We start from the raw sequence: 16,895 nt of genomic DNA on the forward strand, positions 1-16,895 counted from the left end.
GGAAGGTACGACGACGGAAGGGCGTTAATTGCAATGATATTCGCAATGTCAAGCACTGTGCGGGGGTATCATGCATTTCAAATGAGTTTGTACCTCGACAAGGAGACAAAACGAGCGAAAACGCGGCGCAAGGAGCTCGTGTAAATATTTCCGCGTCGCCACCGAAGAACTTGAGCATCATTGGCTTTGGCTCACGTCGATAAATTTGCCACTTCGACAGCGATTCTTCACCAGGAAATCAACGGGGATTTTTAGCGCGCCGTGCGGGGACATTGCGCAGAAGGTGCGGCGCGGCCTCGTCGATTGCAACTTTCAAATGCATTTGTTTACCCGCAGAGCGGCCCAATAACATCAATCCGAATCCATCGATTCCAGCCTCCATGTTGGCTTTCACGGAGGGTTGAAGAAGAATCTTCGCCCGTCCCAAAAATTCTCAAAACCGTGAACTCATATATCAGAGTCCATTACCCAGCCAGCGGCTTTATTGATTTGCGCGGGTCATCGCCGGACACACATCTGCAAGTCTCGCCCAAGTATTAGATCTTTTAATATATAATTTAGAGTCTGCAACTGCTGTTTGTTACAGAAATTATTTCTATTCAATTCCAACCGCGTCCTGTGTGTAATAAACTTAAACCGATGAAGGGACGAAGAAAACGACAAGCAAGCAGGGTAGGATGACCGCATGTAGTTACGCCGTCGTGACCGCATATGCCCAAACCTTCTTTTGAAAATGTTATTACTGGTCCTATGATTGAATTAGATTTGAAAGCAATCATTCAAATGGGAACATTGGATTTAAAAAAAAAAAAAAAAAAGTAAAATCTCTCCATTTTCCTCAAGCGCCATCAACTTGGACACTGTCCGGGTTTTCCAATTCTACGAGACGAAGGTGGTAGCTCTCGTGTGTTTTCGACTGACGTCACACACCTTCCAATTTAGGCCATTTTGGTTTGGTGAATTCGAGTAAACAATCCGGAACCCAATTATTTCAGAAAGGTGTATGAATGGGGGGCGCACTGCTATGTGACCGGTTGCTCAAGCGAAAGCGGGCATTGTAAAGAGTCTTTTTTTTTCGACTGCCAGCTGTGATCAAGAACCAGTGCGAGAAAACGGAGCAGTTAGCAACCAAACGGTGCCGACTGTGGTTGTCTCGTATTAGCAGAGCCGATCTAGCAGTAAAGTCATTCCGTTACGTCCGAGTTTGCTCAGAGCATTTTGTTCTTGGTACGTATTGGATATCTTTTGGAATTTCACACCTACTTAGCAAAAACTAAGTTCCGTGAAGGAGAAGTATTCTTTAGGGCCGAGGGCCTACATAATACTCGTGTGTGTGAATGCAATGTGTGTCTCTCAAAATCTATATTTTCTGTTTCATTATCATGAGTTGGCAAAAACGAGTTACCGCACCGCTAGCTGTTTCGTGAGTTGAGTTTAAAATGTAGCCGTGGAAGTGGAGAAAGAGTTGCGGGCTCCACAGTTCGAAATTCTTGCCCCTTTTGCGTTCCTCCAAGGCATATGGGTCGATATTGTCGATCAAAGCACGCTTCTTGTCGTAACAGTTTCTTGAAACAACATCCAATGAGCACCGATAACTTTCCAAAGTCTTTTTAGCCGTCATGCGTCACTTTTAACAGTCGTACGAACATTTGTGTAACTCCGGTCTGTATGCGAAAGCGATAGAGTGAATGGCGCGTCAGTAGAGTGAACCCCTTCAACATGGCCGCGTGCCCCGGATATAGTCACGTGGTTGAAAACAGTTTATTATCCACATGGATGGTTCAAGGCCTCAAGAAACAAAATGGTGAGATAGCTAACAAAAGCTGACTGATGGGAAAATGTAATTTCTACAGCCAAAACGATGTCATGTCTTTGCTTGCGTCCCCCCCCCCAACCTACCCCACCCCAGAGATTTGCGGTGTACTCTCACCTGATTGTTTTTCACCTTGTTTACGGCCGCACTCCTTCACGGCCCGGCCTCCTCCTCCTTCTCCCAGCCCGCGTGGACCTGTCTCATTACGTCCATCTCAACGAGTCACTCGGCTGAAATCTGAAAGGAGGATGCGGGGAAAGGGCCGGGTTATCCAAGGACGCCAAAGGAAAGACGATTACGAGTAAATGAATATAGCATGGGCGCCTACGCTGTAAATCTGCCCTGACGATAGACGAGAAATAGTGCGGAAACCACGCGCGGCACCGTCGATTCATCCCCGGGCAGGACGGGCAGGAGAAGGGCAAAGGAACAAGTGGCAAAGTGCGCCTGTGCTTTAAATCATGACCGACGCCTCGCTGGAGAGCAAACCGTTTTTAACGGCGCAGCACCCGTGAGTACGACTCCATTCCTATCGCCCCGCGGCCGACATACGGGAGCGCCGGTGGAGTTCAAAAGCTCGGCGCCGGCGGTCCAGGGACTGAGGACCGAGGAAGTCTTCTTTATTTGCAGGAGGGCCCCGTTGCCCTCGGTACCGCTGCCCCCCAACCTGAAGCTCGCTGAGGGCAGCTACATACAGTGTCTTGCAAACTCCTGCAAAACGCGGAACTAATCCAGAGAAGAGGGGGAAAAAAAAGCACAACAACAAAAAAAAAAAAAAAAGAGCCCGACTGCCACAGTCGACAAACAGAAAGTCTTTCTTCCTCGAGGCCACCCAAAAATGTCACTTTGACTTCTGTTAGGGGAGAATCCGAACGAGCCGACTTCAGATACGAGTCTACTTTTTACTGCAGGGTCAGGGTGAAATTTACATCTGGAATATTCCACTTTACATGCCTCGGCTAAGGTTGTGCCATTTTCCAGGTTTTTGTACTTTATACTGTAGGAGTTTCACTTCAACTGAAACAGTAATCTTTATGAAATGTCTTCAAATAACTTTCCAGCAGCGCATGTGGAGGCTTTGTGACACCTCAAAATGAGAACCAGCGTCACGTCTTGACCTTTATCAACGAGCGAGAGTTTATCAACACGTAACACGCGGAGGACATTGAACGTGACACGGAGCGGCCGCGGGTTTTATCTCCCGAAAAGTAATCCGGCTGCCGCGGCCCGATCGTGTCATTAGACGCGACTCAATTCGACGTGGGCGCCGTGTGACTCCGCGCATCAGCTTGACATTGTTTTGCGATGGCGTCGTGCATCACCCGCTGTCTCCGGGCCCGCCGATCATCGATCCGTCCTTCGGCTTCCTCGGAGGAACTAGGCTCGGCGCCGACACGCCCGCGATTAGCTCGTCGCTCTCCGCATTTCTGGAGCAGAACTAATCAGGCTGCAGAGGAGAGACTCGCACCGCTGCCATCCAAGCACGACTCGTCCTGTCAATGTTATGCAGGGGACCAAAATCTTGGGATTTTTCATCCAGGACTCGGTGATATGAAGATATGTGGCAGCTTTGTAGATCATTGATCATTCTGCTATTAATTTACAGCAATTAACTTGTTGAGACAGGTGCTGCCATCTCTTTGATATACTGTTGCTATACCTTGTCTGATAAAATGGAGGAAATAAGTCTTCTTCCTCTGATGGTACATCCGATTAATCCCACAGAATTAAAATAAATCGACTTCAGGCTGCACTTGGCTGACTCTTGACTTTGGACAATAAAATCTGTTTCATTTAAAACTCGATTTGGTCAAGTGATATCTTGCATGGGGCTCCACTCCGACTGAGAATGACCGTCATGTTTAGCTTCTTCCATTTTCTACGGATTGCTCCAACAGTGGAACTTTTTTCACCGAGCTGCTTGGCAATTTCTTCGTAGCCCTTTCCCGTCGTGCGGAGTTGTACAATTTTGTCTCTGTTTTTCTTTTGGGACAACTCTTTGGTCTTGGCCATGTTACAAGTTTTAGTCTTACTGATTGCATGGGGTGGACAGGTGTCTTTATGCAGCTAATAACCTCACACAGATGGATCTGATTCAGGATAATACTTGGAGTGGACAGGGATTTTTAAAGGCGGACTAACAGGTCTTTGAGGGTCAGAATTCGAACTGATAGACAGGTGTTCAAATACTTATTTGCAGCTGTCTCATACAAATAAATCATACATTGTGATTTCTGGATTTTTCTTTTTAGATTACCTCTCACGGTGGACATGCACTGACTAAGAAAATATTAGACCCCTCCATGATTTCTAAGTGGGAGAACTTTCAAAATAGCAGGGTGTTCAAATACTCATTTTATTCACTGTATGTCTGTGAGTGTTGTTTTGTCTGTCTACATGTGATGCTCCACTTTGTGTGTTGAAATCACTGTCGCTTACACTGCAGCGTTGGTGCGATTTATTTGCCCATTTATGGAGTCTTGCATTGCTTGCTAGCATTAAAATCCATTTGTGGGCAGTGTCCCATTTTTGGCACATCATGATTTTCACGCATTATATCCTTCAGTATATCAAAATATTTACGTGTTTTAATCTGAAGCCATAATTTGGTATCAAGAGAGGTCAAAGTTAGCACGGAGTTGTTTCCCTTTCCTTTCTGACCCAACATGGCTGCCTCATGTACACATGGAGCGGTCAGTATGAAACCAAGTTTGTCTTCAAAATGCTAATCCATCAGTATTATTAATGCGTAAGTGTTGTTCTAGAATATGAATTAATGAATAAAACATACGTATGTATAGTATGTACCACTTCACAGAACTGATAACATACCCGTCCCAGTTTTGGGACGCTGCCCGCGATAGGGTACATCTTTTTTGCCCTTTGTTTTATGTGTTAAAACGAAAAAGAAGTGTAATTTCCTTGATTGTGGCCTGTTAGGAGACTTATCTCAATAAGGCAAAAAATTCCCACCTTGCCCATGAATGGGTTAAGTTCCGCAGACTTTCCTCAGGCTACGTGGATTGTTTTAAGTACTCACTTCTCTTTGTCACATGTTTAGTTTGGCAGTAAACCTCGACTGGGAGTGGCAATGAACAGCACAAAACATATGAATTGTCCAAATAACGGCTCAAAAAAAGCTCCAAAAAACAAAACGTGGCCAAGTCAGCACTGTATATCCGTGAGCAATATCACATCTAGGTGGGTGTCACGTTTTTTTGTAACGTAGGAAACTCACTTTCTCACGCGCATGCAATGAACAAGTACCGGGCCACGAGACAGTCACACAGGAGAAGTCGGAGAACATATGGTGAAAGTGTGCCATCACTCCCAGAGACTTTTGCCCGATGCAAACCTTTATGTCTCAAATTGTTTTTTTTTTTTTTATTCCAGCAACAGCATCTGTTCTGGAGTACGACGCCTGGATGAGTCACACTGACACCGAAGCAACGCGGGATGCAAAAAAAAAAAAAAAAAATCCTCAGCACTGACAAAGTAAAGATGCACCGCCTGGGTGCCTTGGATGTAAACGCATTTTGTGCCATGCAAACATTTTCCTTTGGAATGAATTCATATATGGCCGTATAAAATATTAACTTAATTTAAATATTTCAGTACAAATAATGAGTGCTCTTGACCTCTGTATTTAAATTTAATCAGCACATGCAGAATTGATTCGCTGCATCCCCCCCGTCTGTCTTGGAAAGAATTGCAGTAATTTTTCAAAAGAAGTGACGACGACTGGCCTTTGGTTATAGATGCAAATAATTGAGAAACCACAAGGTCCACTTTCATGAAATGCATGATTTTAAATATGTTATTAATGGGGAAAAAAAGGCAGCCAGAATGGACTTATCCGTTTTTTCACCACACAACAGGATTTTGACGTATATGGCTTTTTGTCACTCCCGCCATGAAAATCCTCTCGATGGATTTGTTTTGGGGAAGAAGCAGGAAGTGAGGTTAGTAGCAGACACCCACTCAGGCGGGTTCATGTGTTTAGACTAGTTTTACGTGCAGGAAGGTAGTTCTTTTTTCCTTCGTGTTAGCCAAAATGCCGCCTCGTTGCATTGCTGGACATTGGTTGAACACTCGGGAGGATGGATTTACCCTTCATAAGTTTCCAAGAGACCCGGTTGGTCGTGAAAAATGGATTGCATAGGTGCAAAAGACAAGAGCGTCGTTGGTTCCAAATGACAGGTAGGTGCGTATAGAGCTATTTAAAAAAAAAAAAATAATGGTAGAGGGGACCACATAATCAGTCTCTCATAACGTAAAAAAAGATCCACGTACGTAAGACAGGGGTGCGAAATGTGTCGACGTGGGCGCCGGACGGCTACTGCGTCAGGCTCGCCAGCGAAGGGTTCCGGGCTGAGCTCGCCTTGGAAGGCTTCTGGGTCGGGCTCGCCGGCGAAGGATTTTTGGCCACATGCGGGAGGAGAAAAGAAGCTTCCCCCCCGGCATGGGTCCTCTTGATTACGCTACATACTGTTGGGGAGTCTGTTGCTAGTTAGAAGTGATCACATATCATCAAAATATGGTTCGAGATGATGGGGTAATATTGCCCGGGTCATTTCACCTGAGTGTGAGATGTTTGCTTTGAAAAGAGATTCCGTGTCAGAAGGGGCTTCGGAAAAATCTGAAAATCTCTGTTGTTCCTCTGCGAATGTCCCGGCGTAACGTCATCAACAGACGTTGCAGCTAATATGCCTCCCACTTAGACTTCCGCAACTTTGCGTATGGATGACGCGTTCCGCTCATATTTGTTTTTTCGACATTGAAGTGAATAATGTTATATGTATTTTTCATTGCAATATCTATTTTAGAATATTTATAGGCATGACACTTGAGCTTTAAAGTCAATATGGGATGGGGGGGGGGGTTCTCATGCAATTGGAGTCTTTCTGCGAATTTGGTGGCTCGAATTGACTTTTCCACAACGTGCTGCATCATATTTGGATTCTTGAGACACAAACGGCGTGTCTGTGATGAAGTAAATAAGGCCAAGCGTGAAGCGTCTGACAGCCCCATCACAGAGAAACATTACGGGCGCGCGCTTGAAGGTCGACCGCGCGGCGAAACGCCGTGGACGCCGTCCTATTTGTCTACATTATTTCTCGTCGCTCGGAAATTGGCTGCAGGTAAAAAAGTCATTTGGCCGCTTGTCATTCTCAGTCACCTCCCTCGCAGCTGATGTCGACGCGGCCCGTGACGTGAGGCCACAGGTAGCGAGAGCGCTTATCGTCAACCGCGGCCACGCGAGTACACGGCGGGAAAGCGAGCTGATATCGCCTGTCGGGATTAAAAAGTCTCCTTTGGAGACCCCGAACGTCGCCGCTGAACGCAAAAACGCAGTCCAGGAGAAAATGTGGCAAAAATATTCACGTTTGCTATGTATATTTATGATTAAGATTGGAACACAAACCAAATGTATGCAAATTCCTCAGCTGGAAGTGTCTCGCCACGCGATGATTAATGCAACAACTCCAGCTTGGCCGTCTCCAGCCTTTCGCAGCTAAGTAAACCGCGTTCGGCAAACAAAGCCAGAGTCAGCACTTTACATAACTTAAAAAAAATAAAATAAAATAAAAAGGAAAATACACACACACAAAAAAAAACATCTTCCGCAAAATGAGGTAATCCATCACAATGAAAAAATACTTTGTTTTTATTCTTATCTCATTGCAGGGATGTTGGTTTTAAGCACGACGCGTGGTATTTGTCACTTGAGACAGCGTATAAGTCATTAAAGTGGGTAAACGCAAGCAACGTCGGACATGTACATAATACTCCAAGTAAACCGCACAGGGAGAAGTAATTTGTTTCTCTAATTGGTTTATTTCAACCCTCCTGCAATATAAATTTTGGGGATACGTTTCGAGAAAAAAAAAAAAAATAAAATTGTCCGCAAAATGTTTTGTCCGGTACGGAGCTGAGAAAGCAGGGGTGTTAAACTCATTTTTGTCGCGGGCCACATTGTACTTACGGTTTCCCTCAGAGGGCCATTACGACTGTGAAATCATAAAAAAAAATCTCTGCCTGCCTGATCATATTTTCATCTGTCCGTTTTCTTAGCTGCTCATCCTCACAAGGGTCGCGGGGAGTGCTGGAGCCTATCCCAGCTGCCAAGGGGCAGGTGGCGGGCCAATTGCAGGGCACATCAAGACAAAGAGCCGCACACACAATCACACCTAGGGGCAATTTAGAGTCTCCAATTAATGTTGCATGTTTTTGGGGATGTAGGAGGAAACCGGAGTGCCCGGAGGAAACCCACGCAGGCACGGGGAGAACATGCAAACTCCATACAGGCCGGTCAGGGATTGAACTTGGGAACTCAGAACTGTGAGACCAAAGCTTTCCAGCTGAATCACCGTGCCACCGCCTCATCATATTTACACATGGAATTTATGAAGTAGTTTTAGAATCATAAAATACGGGAATGGGTTTTTCAACTATTGCTGATGTTTGGGCAACACAAAAATGCTTGTAATATCTCAATATTATCATTTAGCATATGACAATGGAATTTGTTACACATGATTTGCCTTCGTGGGCCACATAAAATCATGCGGCAGGCCAGATCCGGTCCCCGAGCCTTGAGTTTGACACCTGTGCCCTAAAGGGACATTGGAAAATAAAACTAACTTGTTTCTCATTGTAATGAGTAAGTTACTTATTACAATAAGATGAGAATGTATCTCATTACAATGGGTACATTCTCATTGTAATGAGAAAGTTTCTGATTGTAATGAGTAACTAGTCTCCGGGAGTAAGTTACTTATTGTCATGAGTAACTTACTCATTACAATGAGAAATAAGTTAGTTTTTTTTTTTTTTTCCCAATGTCCCCGCCGGAACTACAACGCGGTCCGTGAGAAAAACGAGGGTAGTTTTGCCTTCATCCTACGTAGAGTTTATTCTCGATTGCGAAAACGACCTTGCGACAAGGTGAACGCAAATGTGAACATCGTGAGAGTGGCAAACAGCAACGCGTGCAAAATGGATGCATTAGCCCAGGATGATTAATCAAAAAACAAAACAAGATACTTTTGAGAATTGACAAAATGGGGGGGGAGAGAAAAAGAAAAGCAATTCATGCAATTTAAGCTGCTGGGTAAACATTGTTAGAGCAATTGCGGGCACAATGAGAAGAAGTAGCAAACCCCCCCCCTTCAAATAACTTCTGCTGGATCAATAATGAGACCTAATCATAGTTTGAATGTCAAATTTCTAATTACTGTATTACGCCTGCCGCTTCCCTTCTTGGAAACGAGTAATAACACTCAAAGCGCTCCATTTGATCCAATATTTGACTTGGCGCCGAGAACGACGACAACAACAAAGCACAAAAAAGGACCAACTGTGATCTTGAATATGTATCTCGTCGCATCTACTTGTGTCAAAAATATCGAAATCCTTCTCAGTGAGCGTTAAGCACCGACGTGTTTCGTCGCCCGGCGTCCGCCGTGCTCCTCGCGGGGTCCCTCGTATTAATTGAGTAGATTTCAGCGACGAAGATGGACCGGGACGGCGCCGGAGAGGCGATCGATGGCCGCGCATCTTCGCCGGGCAATCTGAACAAACTGCGTTCGGCCAAATTACGTTTGCTTAAATGCGTTCCTGACGTGCCGATAACAAGGTTCTTTTTCGCCGATACCAAAGTTAGTCATGCGAGGAGAAGAGAAAGCATGGGGGGAGGGGGGGGTTATATAACTGACGGATGACACGGGGGGGGGGTTGTGCACGTGTGTGTGTGTGCATGGGGGACGGGGGGCGGGGGGGTGTATATAGCAGAAGTGTGAATGTCATCTTAATAGCAAATCTCAACGAGTTCAAGCGGACATGGTTCCGCCTGTCCTAAACTCATTCCCGTCTGAATCGGCGTGACCTCGGTCGGGCCTGGACTTTCTAATCCGTGTCTTCAGAATGCAAAAATAGACTTGAAGTGAGGGGGGGGGGGGGGCACTGGGGGTCTTGAACAACAACGTGGCTTTTACGGCCGTAAATCCTGGTTGTGTTGGTCTTCAAGGAACACGCATGAAGAGCGGAAAGATTTTTTTTCGGACTCACTGCTGTAATGACTTTAAATCTAAAAATCTTTTTTTTTTTTTTTTCCAGATGATCATAAGCAAAAAAAAAAAAAAATTGAGGCCTCTTCGTGCAGTTTAGGTGCAATTTGTGCTGCCCACATGACAACCTCCGACCTTAAAAGGTCAGCCATGCGGGAATTCTGGGATTCCGGCTTGTCGGATCCGGCGTCCACTCAGGCGTAGCATATGCGGTGGGGAGGTGGGGTGGGGGCAGTGGTGATGGTAGTGGTGGTGGGGGGCACAGGTTGAAACTCAAAAACCCTCCCTGAAAGCAACGGCGCAATTTCCAATCCCGCTGTTTGGTCCGCGGCCAAGGTTCTCGCTCTCTCGGCGGCTATTCCGGCCTTTTTACTCGGGTTAAACTGATACTCTCCGGGGGTTTGGTGGCGAGGCGAGGCAAGGCGAGGGGGTGCACCCCCTCCCCTCCAACTAGCGTGTGACTAGGTGTGATTAGAAACGGGCCGTCCTCCAGGGACGCTGAGGAGGAGGATAATCAGTCTCACAAACAACGGCGTCATATTGATCAGGACGGAGACCGAACAACGAAACATTTTTCATTCAGGTTGCAGCGACAGATTGTCCAATACTGCACCCTAACTTGGACACAAGTGACTGGTCTGTCTTTTCAAGAACCATTGGCGGAAGTAGAACATAGTAAAAACTACAAGAGGGGTAACTGTACTCGCTATACGAGGGCCTATGTGAACGCCACTACAAATGATTGCGAACGCCTTACACTCACGTGAAGATGTTTGTCGAGCTTAATTTCGTGCGGGATGCTTTTTCCCCGAGCGGGGCGCTAATACCCTCGGCTCCCTGCCAGTCGCCGCTTGCGCCGTAACGTCGTGTTATTTTGGTGCCGGCGTTTTCGTTTGCTATCGTGCCAAATCGCATCAGCTCTGGCTGGTGCGGCAGCCCGACGTCCCTACGGGGATCGACGCACTTTTATAGCATCTGATGTGGCGTTTTGGATAATTGATTCAACACCGAACGCGCAGCAGAACAAGGGCGGGAAGAGGCTCGGGTTGCACTCGTTCGGAATCCGCCGACGAGGAGTCTTGATCCTTCCCGAGCCGCAGCCCCGCGTGCCGTCTCTCGTGAAGTTGTGCCACTGGCCCTGGGCTTTTTGGCGCCGTGTCGAGCGATGTATCGACAGACTTGCAAATTGAGATATGGGACCGCAGAGGTGCGTGTTAGCGGTGGGGGAGGGGTAGATCTGAAGATGTCGTTTTCAGCAAGGAACGGGACAATCTCTATCGTGAGCTTTCGCAACGCGCTTGAGAGGTGACGCAAGAGGTTATTTAAATGCAAACGTGGCCGCGAGTCCAAAGATTCATCGTTTCCACGTCGACGTTCCATTTTGGGGGTTTTTTGCGCTGTTTACACGGCGTCTCGGGGCCTTAATGAGGTGAGATTTCTTGTTTCAATTCACATGCTTTTAGGGAACAAGACAAATGGACATGCTCAGTCGAGCGTCACAGAGTCATTTGAAATTCTTTGCTCGGCATTTGAATTATGCTTTGTATTTTTTTTAAAGGTTCTACAAGGGAGTCTAGACAGAAGAAGAAAATCTGGCGTTTCCTTGAAATACATTGTGAGACATTTGTGCGGTTGCAAATGTAACTCAAATGTCCCGAGAGAATATATGAGGACGTCCATCCATTCATCCATCCATTTTCTTTGCCACTTATCCTCACGAGGGTCGCAGAAGTACTGGAACCTATCCCAGTTGTCAACAGACAGGAGGCAGGAGACACTCTGAACCGGTTGCCAGCCAATCGCAGGGCACATCGAGACAAACAGGGAGACTCACAATCACACCTAGGGGCAATTTAGTGTGTCCAATTAAATGCTGCTTGTTTTTGGGGATGTGGGAGGAAACCGGAGTGCCCGGAGGAAACCCACGCAGGCACGGGGAGAACATGCAAACTCCACACAGGGAGGGCTGGGATCGATCCCAGGTCCTCAGAACTGTGAGACCAACGCTTTCCAGCTGATCCACCGTGCCGCCCAGATAAATCCTTCCTTCCATTTTTATTTTAATTCTCATTTTTGACAATTTCAGCTCACGTTTCTCAGTCACAAAAATCAAAGTCACGCATTTCTGTTCAATGCCAGCCTCAGTACAGCAAATTGCCCCACAAACTAATGGCGCCATCTTTGGACCGCTCCCCACATCGCCGCCACGATGGTTGCGGACGCCTTCCACTAAATGGCTCCGTGAAACGTTTGCTCGCGTTTCCCCGGCCGTGAGCGCCGCGTGTTGACGAGAGAGAACTTTCTCGGCGAGGAATAATTGGGATTCCGGCTTCAGCCACACGTCTCGCACCCTTGCACCGTCTGGAAGATGTCGCGATGCGCTGCGAGTGTTTACGTCCTGATTCTCGTTCTGGATGGCGGCGGATCAATCACAGAGATATTCCAGCTCGATTGTTTGGGTCCCTTCCAGCACCATATGTTCCTTTGTTGTTGTTGTTATGTCGGTTTCGACGGAATCTGATCTGCAGCGAGACCTTTCAATTACGAACACGAGCCGGTTTAAACTGTACGAAATCGAATGCAACCAAGTTTGCCGTTCGGTACCAGTGCAAACTACAACTACTATCATGAAGCTAATTGGGGTTGTTACGGGTTTTGACAGTTTTATTTGTTTGCTTTTTAAACCCACGTCTGACTCTCGAGCAAAAAAAAGCACTCATTTTTCTGACTATAACACAGCTGTCATGTGATTATTTTTTTTTCCCAGACTGCTAATTATTCGCCAAGTACAATCACGGTCTCCTGAGGCTCTGTGTTCTGCAAAGTTGGAATGATGGAGTCCCAAATTGCCCAATTAGTTCTAATACGATAGCGGGATCTCAGGCAACTCAGTTTCAAGACCCAGCTTCGCATAATTTAAAAAAAAAAACAATGCATCCGCGTTTCCATAGAAAAGAAACACAGAACTGTTGCATTATAGGGAAATACTTGAGGTTCAGGACCGGACAAGAATGAATGCTGATGATTTTAGGACGGCTAGAGTGTGTCCGGTTTGGTGGCCTCAGCATCGCATCTCTGATCTTTGCAGATGATGTTGGCTTCATCAAGCCGTGATCTCCAACTCTCACTGGAGGGATTCGCAGCAGAGTGTGAAGCGGCTGGGATGAGAATCAGCACCCACAAATCCGAGACTAGAGTCCTCAGTCGGAAAAGGGTGGCATGCCCTCTCCAGGTCGGGGATAAGATCCTGTCCCAAGTGGAGGAGGTCAAGTATGTTGCGGTCTTGTTCACGAGTGAGGGAAGAATGGAGCGGGCGATCGACAGACGGATCGGTGCAGCGTCTCCAGCGATGTGGACTTTGCATCGGTCCGTTGTGGTAAAGAGGGAGCTAAGTCGAAAGGCAAAGCTCTCAATTTACCAGTCGATCTGCGTTCCTACCCTCACCTATAGGCATGAACTGTAGGTCGTGACCGAAAGAACAAGATCCCGGATACAAGCGGCCAAAATGAGTTTAATCCGCAGGGTGTCCAGGCTCTCCCTTAGAGATAGGATGAGAAGCTCGGTCATCCGGGAGGGACTCAGTGTCGAGCCGCTGCTCCTCCGCATTGAGAGCAGCCAGATGAGAGGTTGCTGGAGCATCTGATTCGGATGCCTCCCGGACGCCTCCCTGGTGAGGTGTTCCGGGCACGTCCCATCAGAAAGAGACCCCGAGGACGACCCAGGACACGCTGGAGAGACTTCGTCTCTCGGCTAGCTTGGGAACGCCTCGGGATCTGGATGAAGTGGCTGGGGGAAAGGGAAGTCTGGGTGTCCCTGCTAAAGCTACTTCCCCCGCGACCTGAGCCGGAAAAGTGGTAAATAATGGATGGATGGATGGAGCTTGACACTAAATGGCGAGCGTTTAATGTCCAAAGTCGTCGGAATGTTTTGCTTTTTATTTTGTAGGAACAATGAAAAACTGAAGCTAAGTGGGACTCAAATGTTTTCCCATCAAGTACAGCACACTGGGCACCAAGTAGTCATCAAAAAGTAGTTTTTTTTTTTCCCAAAAGGTGTATAATTATGTGTATCATGTGACTTAAGCGTGTGCTGTAAACGGGATCGAACCTGGCAGCTCACACGCTCCCGACCGAGCACGTTCGCCTCAGCTCGCCGGTGTCGGCTCGACTCGTTACGAGGGATCAGATTGGCGGCGGCCTTTTGAACACAAGCCCACATTGCGATCAAGTGATGCTCTGTTGGTACGTTATATCATCGAACTCGGGAAGCGCTGACATTAACGGCTAGAAAAATGCCAGACAGAAAAAAAAAAAAAAAAACACAAAGAACCGAGATTCAAACCCCAAACTTAAGAACGGCGAGGCAAGTGTGGTACTCGCTCCAGCACCTTGGTGCCCCAAAACAGAGACTGTGTTCCTTTCTATTGAAATCAAAACCAAAAATGTGCATGGTTTTGTTGATATTTCCTTTCTAGACTGCTGACTCATCAATAAAATTCACCCGTCGTGTCTTCCTTTTCACTTTTGGACTAAACCCCCTCCGGGGGACCTTCACACGGCCAGCAAAGGCAATCGTTAAGCGACCCCCCCCCCATCCCCCCACCCCCGTCCTGCTGCCATTAAGCTCTAATATATCAACCGTGCAGTCAATTGTACTTGACAGGCGGCTTCTTGAACTTGAACCGGGCCGCCCGGTGACAGATAACGCGGCCTGTTTGTTCAATTTCCTCCCCCGAAATGGTTTCGCGCCGGAGTGAGTTATTATAAATCACCGCAGATGTGTTCATCATGTAACTTGTCAGCACGGCAGAGAGATTTCAGGTTGCGCGCGCGTGTGCGACAGACAGTACGGGGGGGGTGGAAACGAACCCACGGCTTTGGCGTGTATCTTGTTTTGCGGATGATAATTGGTCAGTTTAATAGCTTGATTTAGTTCTAGAGCCGGTTTGGGTGCAATAGTTCGGCAGCCCCCGGCCACCTCTGTTCACATCTACAGAGGAAAAGCTTCAGCTCTGATCGCCGCGTGACAGCCATTAAAACGGTCAACGACCTTTAATGCGGCGGTAATGAAGAGGAAAACCCCCCGCCTGCAGACCGGAGAGAGCGGTCACGCCGCGCTCGTTTTTAGCAACGCCGCAGAAAACGACCGCGTCCGTCGACGATCATGTATTGTCATCGTATTAGAAATGACAAACGAGGTAATTGAACCGAGTTTTGCAGTGAAGTGATCGAGTTGCGGCGCGAGTGCTGACCCGTCCGTCACGGCGCGCCCGGGATGAGCGAGATGCCGAATCATCTTGACACGTTAAGTGGCTCGATCCGGTTACACGCCAAAACGACGGCTTTTGTTACCTCACTACCAAAATAAGTAACTAAAAGCCTGTGACCTTGAGTGTGTCCATCAAAAAACTATTCAAGGGCAGACTCAGTGGAGTACTCCAAGTAGTATTTCATATTCTATGTTTTAAAGCAAAAACACAACTTCACAGATCTGGATGCCTCACTGGCCACCAAAACTGAAGTCGCCATCCGCCATCTTGATACTCCCAAAACAACCGCGCCGACCTGTGCGTTAATCGCCAGTTTCGTGGATGTGAGAAAACATTCCAAAGATAACTTGGAAAGATTTACTTTGACACTGTTTAAGTTTGTTTGCAAATGTTTTTCTTTTTATTTTCAGATGACCTTAATTCACATGAACAAAGTTTTGTTTCAGTTGTTGTTGTTCACTCTCTGCTTCACCTTTATAGGCCGACGGTTTTTCGCAAAAAAGCGATGTTAATATTTTCCCAAACTTCATGAGTGGATAAGCAAGAAAACACATTTTCTGTGAAATTTTTTGATGGATTTCACGATGCAGAACTCTGCAAATTGAATTTGATTTTCAAATGCGAGGAAACAAGTTTAAATGTTCTGTCTGAAATAGGACATCGCAGAGACGACAAATGAACAATGTGTGTAGCGTGTATTTTCCCATTGCGAGTCCTTATTTCCAAAAATTTATCTGACTTGAAATTTTCTGTTTTATGACAAAAAAAATGCTTTGTTTTTTTGGCTTTGTTATGATGATAGTGCTTCACAGCCCATTTCGGAAAAAAGTTAACATGTCACGGAAATCGGGCCTTAGGTAACATGCAAGGCTTCTTGGTAGTCTCGGTGTTCTACGTCTTTCCTTTGCACTTGGCCTTTTTTTTTTTTTTTTGGCTTACCAAGTCGAATAAAAATCCTTCATGTTACCAGAACTGGAAAAAACGTCAAGCTCACACGACCAGTTTTGAGTAAACCCCCCCCCCCGCCGTAATCCAACCTGTTCACAATGTCTTCCACACGTTTTGGGAGTACCAAGATGGCGGCCTACTGGCTTCTACCAATGGACACATCGCTAGATGTATATGCGCTATCCAGTCAGACAGCACACGGTGGGGAGAAGTCCTCGTTTCGTCTTTGGCTTATCATAACCGATATCCTCGTGCACGTTTCATAGGATAAATGCACAATTATTTGGGGAAAAAAAAGACCCCGGAATGAAAAATGAGCTCACGTCGTGTCTTGAAGTCTCCTCACACAGTTGCGAATATTCCGGCTCAACTTCTGCAACAATCCGTCAAATGTGCGTTGCTGTCACTTTCCAACTTTAACTGTGCATTTTGTTGTTGTTGTTGTTATCTCTGAGTTGATGTTTAATTCTACTTCGAGTGCCTTTGTGTCTCGCGTTTTGTCTTTTCACGTTTTACGACACTAACTATGATTGCTGTCAATCACCACCTGTGGCTCGTCAACGTGCGCACCTTTGTTCCGAGTCAATAATTATTGTACTTTTAAATAAATAAATAAATAAATAAAAAGACATACGCTTAATACAAACAAAATCCTGCTTATAAAAAAATTATCATCTGTATAACGAAATATACGTTAAAAATTATTTCACTGAGCAGCTGGCTTGTGGACCAATCAGCTCGTTGTGGCTTGTCCCGCCTCTCTGGTGTCTCCGCCAATCAGCTCATGAGTCCCCTC

At 46.5% G+C, this 16,895-nt stretch overlaps 1 protein-coding gene across 5 annotated transcripts in view; it reads right to left on the reverse strand.

Annotated features, from left to right (window-relative positions):
* Nucleotides 1–16,652, reverse strand: part of LOC133493130 (synapsin-3-like) — a 159,166-nt gene extending 142,514 nt beyond the window's left edge. For 3 of the 5 annotated variants that reach the window (XM_061806067.1, XM_061806070.1, XM_061806068.1), the window contains exons 1-2: nt 16,423–16,652; nt 1,931–2,050 (exon numbers count right to left, since the gene is read on the reverse strand). The gene's annotated coding sequence lies outside the window, so the exon portion shown is untranslated. The remainder of the gene's footprint in view (nt 1–1,930; nt 2,051–16,422) is intronic. The other 2 variants (XM_061806071.1, XM_061806072.1) reach the window with 1 other exon arrangement.
* Nucleotides 16,653–16,895: the final 243 nt, after the last annotated feature.

The sequence above is a fragment of the Syngnathoides biaculeatus genome, chromosome 20, assembly GCF_019802595.1.
Source record: "Syngnathoides biaculeatus isolate LvHL_M chromosome 20, ASM1980259v1, whole genome shotgun sequence".
Lineage (NCBI taxonomy): Eukaryota > Metazoa > Chordata > Actinopteri > Syngnathiformes > Syngnathidae > Syngnathoides > Syngnathoides biaculeatus.